This window comes from Volvox carteri, assembly GCF_000143455.1.
Source record: "Volvox carteri f. nagariensis unplaced genomic scaffold VOLCAscaffold_50, whole genome shotgun sequence".
In the NCBI taxonomy this organism is placed as follows: Eukaryota; Viridiplantae; Chlorophyta; class Chlorophyceae; order Chlamydomonadales; family Volvocaceae; genus Volvox; species Volvox carteri.
The window spans coordinates 773,480-779,479 of record NW_003307593.1 but is presented as its reverse complement, the minus strand read 5'-3'; positions in this window follow the sequence as shown (position 1 = coordinate 779,479).

Sequence of the window (6,000 nt, the reverse complement as noted above, 5' to 3'; positions counted from 1 at the left end):
ATTTTCGCAACGCGAAGTGGGTCCGAAGCGGTTGTAGCATCGGCAGGAATTTGCGCCGTAGTCTTAGACTTCGGTCGCGGAATAGGAACGTGCTTAGCATCGCTCAAAGAAACAGCCTTAGTCTTAGCTATAGGCTTAGGAACCATTTCCAGAAAGTCGAGTCTAAGACTCAGACAATGGGCGAGTAACTGCTGCGGCGCAATGTGAGGCGAGGACCGAACAAATGATCGTCGATACCAAAATGTAACAGCCGTCTCTTACCTTAGCTGTTTTAGCGGAAGTAGAGGGTCTCGTCCACGATTGGCGACCCAGCGTTAGGCGTGAGAAGAGACAAGGGAAGTCGGGATTCGAAGACATACGTCGAGAACGGTGACAGCAAGGTCTTGAACCCTGAACACTAGTATAGTGATACGTTAAGTGTCTGGCCGAAGCACTTCACCTGGGTGGCTTAAATGCGGCCCACCTGCCGCCATCTCCATTCCTGGAGTCTTGGTGCCGTACGCTAGGTTGTGATAGCGTACCAGAAAGTGAGTTCGTACAGTTAACGAGTATGGTTCGTAAATACGGGACCGTACCGTTACTGTGATTAAGCTTTAATAGCTTAAAGATATTCTAAGGTAAATGTAGCTTGCTACAGGCGCACATGCATGCTTAGTGGAATGGTGAGATGCGACCCCCCCTTCATTTCGTCCTCGGCAAGCCTGCCACCGCGTACCGGATATGTTGGCGATGTTACAGAGACTCTGCACCTCGGTTTCCGTGCGCACTGCGTACGATGGTCGACCCCGCCGACCAAAACTGCACGTGCCCAACTGAAGACATTCCCGGTGGTTGTGCAGCAGCTCTTGAGCCTGCTGCTGGCTGAGGTCCATCCGGAGCTGCTGCAACACGGCTAACCCAGGCACGGCCGTATGCACAGCAAAATGCTGTTCCATGCCATCAGCGGCGTCCATGTCACCGACACGGCTCTGAACGGCTTTTCTGTTTTTATGTTTAATTAAGTTTGTGTATGTTTTAGATTTGCGCAAGTTTGTAATTTGACTCAACTATTAACAAGGTGCTGTATGCGTTGCGCTTGCACAAAAGTGCCGCTTCGCCCAACGCGTCCTCTTCCCGCGGCCGTTTTATGAGCCCAGTCTTGCAAGCTAAGTTGTTTGCTTTCGGTGCTTTCAGTTCCGGCAAAGCAGCCACCCACATTTCCGGCCGTGCGACTGTGGCCACCATGCCCTCCTGCGCAACGCGCTGGCACACCGCAGCCTTTCGCCCAAAAAAATTACATACACTTGTACAGGCGCATTTTGAGAATCGTACGCGCGCATCCGCGCGGTAAACTTCGCTCCTGGCTTTTGGGGCGTCTTGTACGGCCCGTTTATTCGGCACAGTACGACCGGACACGATTGTGCGAGGGGCTGCAGGGATGCGACCGTATTCGTTTTGGCCGTCTGGCGTAATAATGGTACCTCAAATTAATACGCCAGGCGTATGGCGTATCAATACGCCGGGGTTCACGCCATGCCGTATTACAATACTCGTGGCGTATTCCTTTTGCGCTATTCCGTCATGGAATTCATGTTTTTCGCTTTTACAATGAAAGGCGTATTGCTTTAGTGTTTGGAAAACGATCTCTCACAAGATAAAATATGAATTTGGGCAACAGCCAGACCTGGACAGCCATCGAGCCATGTGCGCACACATTCGCGTCTGCATTCTAGCATTCCTAACAAACCGTGATTATCACAAATACTACAGCCCAAATAGAGATAGCTTGGGTGTCAGGCCAACACCACAGACGACAGACCACACCCCCCTAAAGCCTCCTCACTCCCCCACGGCGAACGACATCGCCTTCTGGCCAGGGTTGAGCTCCAGCGGCTGCTTGGTCCAGTCGAACCAGGGGAAAGTGGTCCGCAGCAATGCCTCAACATTGATGAACTTGCACTTGCGAGCATAGCGCTTGGAGCTAGAGCTATAGTCACCGACTTCTTCGAAATAATCCAACACAGCACTAGGCTTAGGTCCCGGTTTAGCGCGTTTTGCTTCGCGCACGTTTTCCATTTCGCGGGTTGTTATTACAACAAGGTATGTTGCAAACCCAGTGATAAGCAAACCCTAAAACCTAATCCTAAGTATCAATTAATTACACCAATGACTCGGGAATGTCAATAGCTCGATATTTCTCAAAATCGGCGAGTTTTCAGACTGTACGACAACCCAACGACAAACAATACGCCAACAATACGCCAACAATACGCCAACGCATAAACAGCCCAACTGGCTGGCGTATTCGGCGTATTAATACGGGCGTATTAGCTGGCGTATTAATATGGAATACGGTCGCATCCCTGAGGGGCTGCTTAAAAAGTGCAAGGCGAAGTAGATCCAGGTCATCGCCCTGAATCCATCGCCCTGACGGCCGGGCGGGTCATTAAGCAGGATGCGATTTATTACAGCGGACCCAAGTGCATCAGAGCTATTGAGCAGCCCCTCGCAATAACGTGATGCAAGGGCGGGCGACCATGATAAACTGTTCGCACACATCCAAAATGCGAAGGCCATGGCGGCCGCGCAAAGGGCAGCCTTCAAAAGCCATCAAAAGGCGGTTACGCGTATGTGTCTGAACATCGCGGACGTGCGGCGACTTGGCTAGATTGGCTGCTGTGAGGACCGGCCAGCGGGCGCGACGTCGAGCTGGCGCGTCCGCATGTCCCTTGGCGGCATGCAGTAGTCCACAGAGCAGTTGAGCTGCTTAAAAGCGCAAACAACAAACAAAGAAACGACAAGTCGGGTGTCGGCTTCCTCGAAGCCGGAAAAAGGGCGAAGCCCCCCTGCATCCGTACAGGCCGGTAGCTAGCGCGGCAAGTGTGACAATTGATGGGTAGTGTCAACATGGTGGGACCTGTGCTTGTTGCAGCTGTGCTTGTTGCAGCTGTGCTGATGCTGTGGGAGCTGCGCTTGTCAGAGCGCGAGAGGCAGGAAGCCGGGGCTCATAACCTGATGAAGAGACGGTGTCTCTCTGGAACCTAGCAGACACGGCTAAGAGTCATTGGCCATTACACGCAGTCTGGAGGTCCGCGACCTGCACCGACAGCCCCTTGCTTGGGTGTAAGCGTATGAGTCTGAGGTGCCTTTACCGGCACACAGCAGGGGCTCGGCCGCCAAGTCCGCGGTCCAGGCCGGACGCTCAACGCTCAGCAGACACAATCGCAGCTTGCCAGCCTTCGACCTTTTGGCTTTGCGGTCTGGTGCCGCAGCCATAACACACACGGAAAACAGCGCCGTACAGCACTGTACGCACTGCCTACGGCGCCCCTTCAGGCATTGACCCGCCTGCTCACGCGCCCTTGGCGGCCCCCTCAAAGCCTAGCTCGAAACACTTCCCAAAAGCCCGCAGCACTTTGATGTGCTGTGTTATGTTTATTTCCGAAGCGCCAGCGGCTTCACCAATCCGCCCCACAGCCGCCGCGGCACACTGCCATTGGCCAAAGTAATTGTACAAACGAACAGCATGCGTACTTCATAGAGAAATGAAAGCAATTTTGTCGCCCTGCTGGTGGCAAGTCGGAATGCCCGTGCGGGCAAATGGTAACACAAGCTGGGTGTTCGAGTTATTATACGCCGTAATCTCAGAATTGGATTATGAGATACGTGGCACCTTTTGAGATTAAATGTACCCCGAGAGGCGTTGATGTGCCTTTGAGCTCGGTCAATGGAGGCAGCCAAACTTGTTTGTGCTCATACAATTTTTGTTGGCTACAGGCGAGATACCTTGCAATAGAAAATGCTATATAGTACCAATAACGCGTTTCAGCCGGGCCAGATATTATGTTTGGTCCGTTACACACACACGGCCACACGGACATGGGCAATCCTACAGAGCGGGGCCCCCCTGGGCGCTTCGCGCTGGGCCCCGCCCAAAAACCAGCAGGGAAGGACCCTGAGGTGGTGTTGTGTTGAGTTGTGCGTTGTGGGCAAGTTTTGGGTGGAAGTTCCAACAGTGTGCGTGTGTACATCCAAGCTCTCTCTGAGGCTGCTGTCCCCCAAGATGTGCCGCGACAAGCGGGCGCCCGTCCTAGGACCAAGGGCCCTTCCAGTGCAGGAGAGAACATTGTTTAGCAAAACCACCGCGATGGCGGAACTAGCGGCCCTGACTTTCCGTTGTTACTGGTTGTTACCTGGCGCGGTTGCAGTGCAAACGCCCGGCAAGTCAGCAGCAATCGCAACGCGGGGTACCACCACACCGGAATTACCAAGAAGCAAGGGGAACGCCATGCGTGCATGTTTTGAACTTACGAATGATTCGCACTACGAAGGCAATATTACGTATATCGCCTGTTAAGGCACGACTCCTTTCAGGTACGAACGAAGGAGGGTATCACCCAGGGTTCGTCATCTGTCATCTGGGGGTGGGGTCCTGGGCGGCATCTGCCTTCCGCGCTCACTTAAGTATGAGGAAACAATATTTAACTAAGTTCTCATGGTATCTAGATATCGCGGGGACCCCCCCTTGTCTCATCTAGCTGGGCCCCGAGCCTCATCTTGACCGCCTGACAACCAGTGTATTTTTTTCCGTAATATATTACGGTTCCGTAATAAAATGACATATTTGCGTTCTGCGCTCCGTCATAGACCATGGTAAAGGCCTGGTACGGTCGTTACGGAGCCGGGGCGGGCCGAAGGCCCCCAGAGACGTTCTATTTTAGTATAAATAAGTTATAAATGAGCGATGGGGCCCAAGAAATTAACTACTATAGCTGGTCAGGGTAGCGTCAAAGCACTCCTGACCACCGGCAGGCCCAAACCCAGTAGCGGCGATGCTGGTAACACTTCAAACAATATAGCGAGTACAAGAGAGACATTAGAACCAGATGACAGGGCGCCTCCCGCACGGCGCCACGCTTCAGCCAGGGGAAGAAGCGGCGTCATAAGCAGAGGGAGAGGTTCCGTCCGCCACGGCCTGCTGGCGACGGCTGATGAGCCCCGCTGGGCAGGCCATGGCCATTTCAGAGTTTGCAAAGCTGGCGGAGATTGTGTTTGTGATGGTGCCAGGGTCAGTGGAGGATGAGAGGCGGTTCTCAGCAATGTCTTTCGTCAAGAATAAGCACCGCAACCAGCTTGATAAGCATCTGGGCCTGTGCTTGCGTATGTTTGCCCAGGACTTCTACACCCGCTCGTCCTTCCCGTATGACAAGGCGGTGGAGAAGTGGCTGCAGAGGGCTGAGAAGCGTGGCCGTTACATGCACAACTGACGAGTTTGCTATGCCCTGGGGCATTGTGCTGGCTGTGGTGTCGTGGTGAAAACGTATGACATAATCCTGAACGCATGTGGCAACGGACGGAAACAGCTGAGACTCTAATGAAATATTTATTACATATGTGCTGGTGTATCAGGTACCCTGTGTGGGCAGGGGGGGTCTGGGGGGGCTTGCCCTCCCAGAAAAAAAATTCTGGCAGTAATAAACGTATTGGACTGATGGCATATTTATTACGGAACTCGTAACAGATTCAGGATCGGCCTCCACGAAAAAACACACACTGCTGACAACCCCCGTCAGCCTCATCTAGCTGTCCCGACGCCTCATCTAGCTGCCAGGAGAGGGGCCCCGCGCGCGCATCTGAAAAGAAACATGTATTTAAATACCGTTTCATGTCTTCCTATATTCATTTGGTTGTAAGTTGACTGGCATCCAGATACATTTTGTGAAAGCCTGCTGGACGCATGGACATGACGATCAACTGATGGCGACAGCTGACGGGAGCGCTTCTCAGGTTTAAAAATGTTAATATTTATGTTCGCCCACCGACAGGTACACCGGCCGTACCGCGGGCCACCTGGTGTTGACCGCAGGTCACCCATACTCATACGTCCACAATCATCACTTCCACTCACATCCATGTACACGCACTTCACATCACCGTGCATGTCAGCGCGCGCTTTGTATCGAAGTAGCCGAGCTGTGAACAGTTTATGTACGCACGCGAAGGTACGCATGCGACTGCATC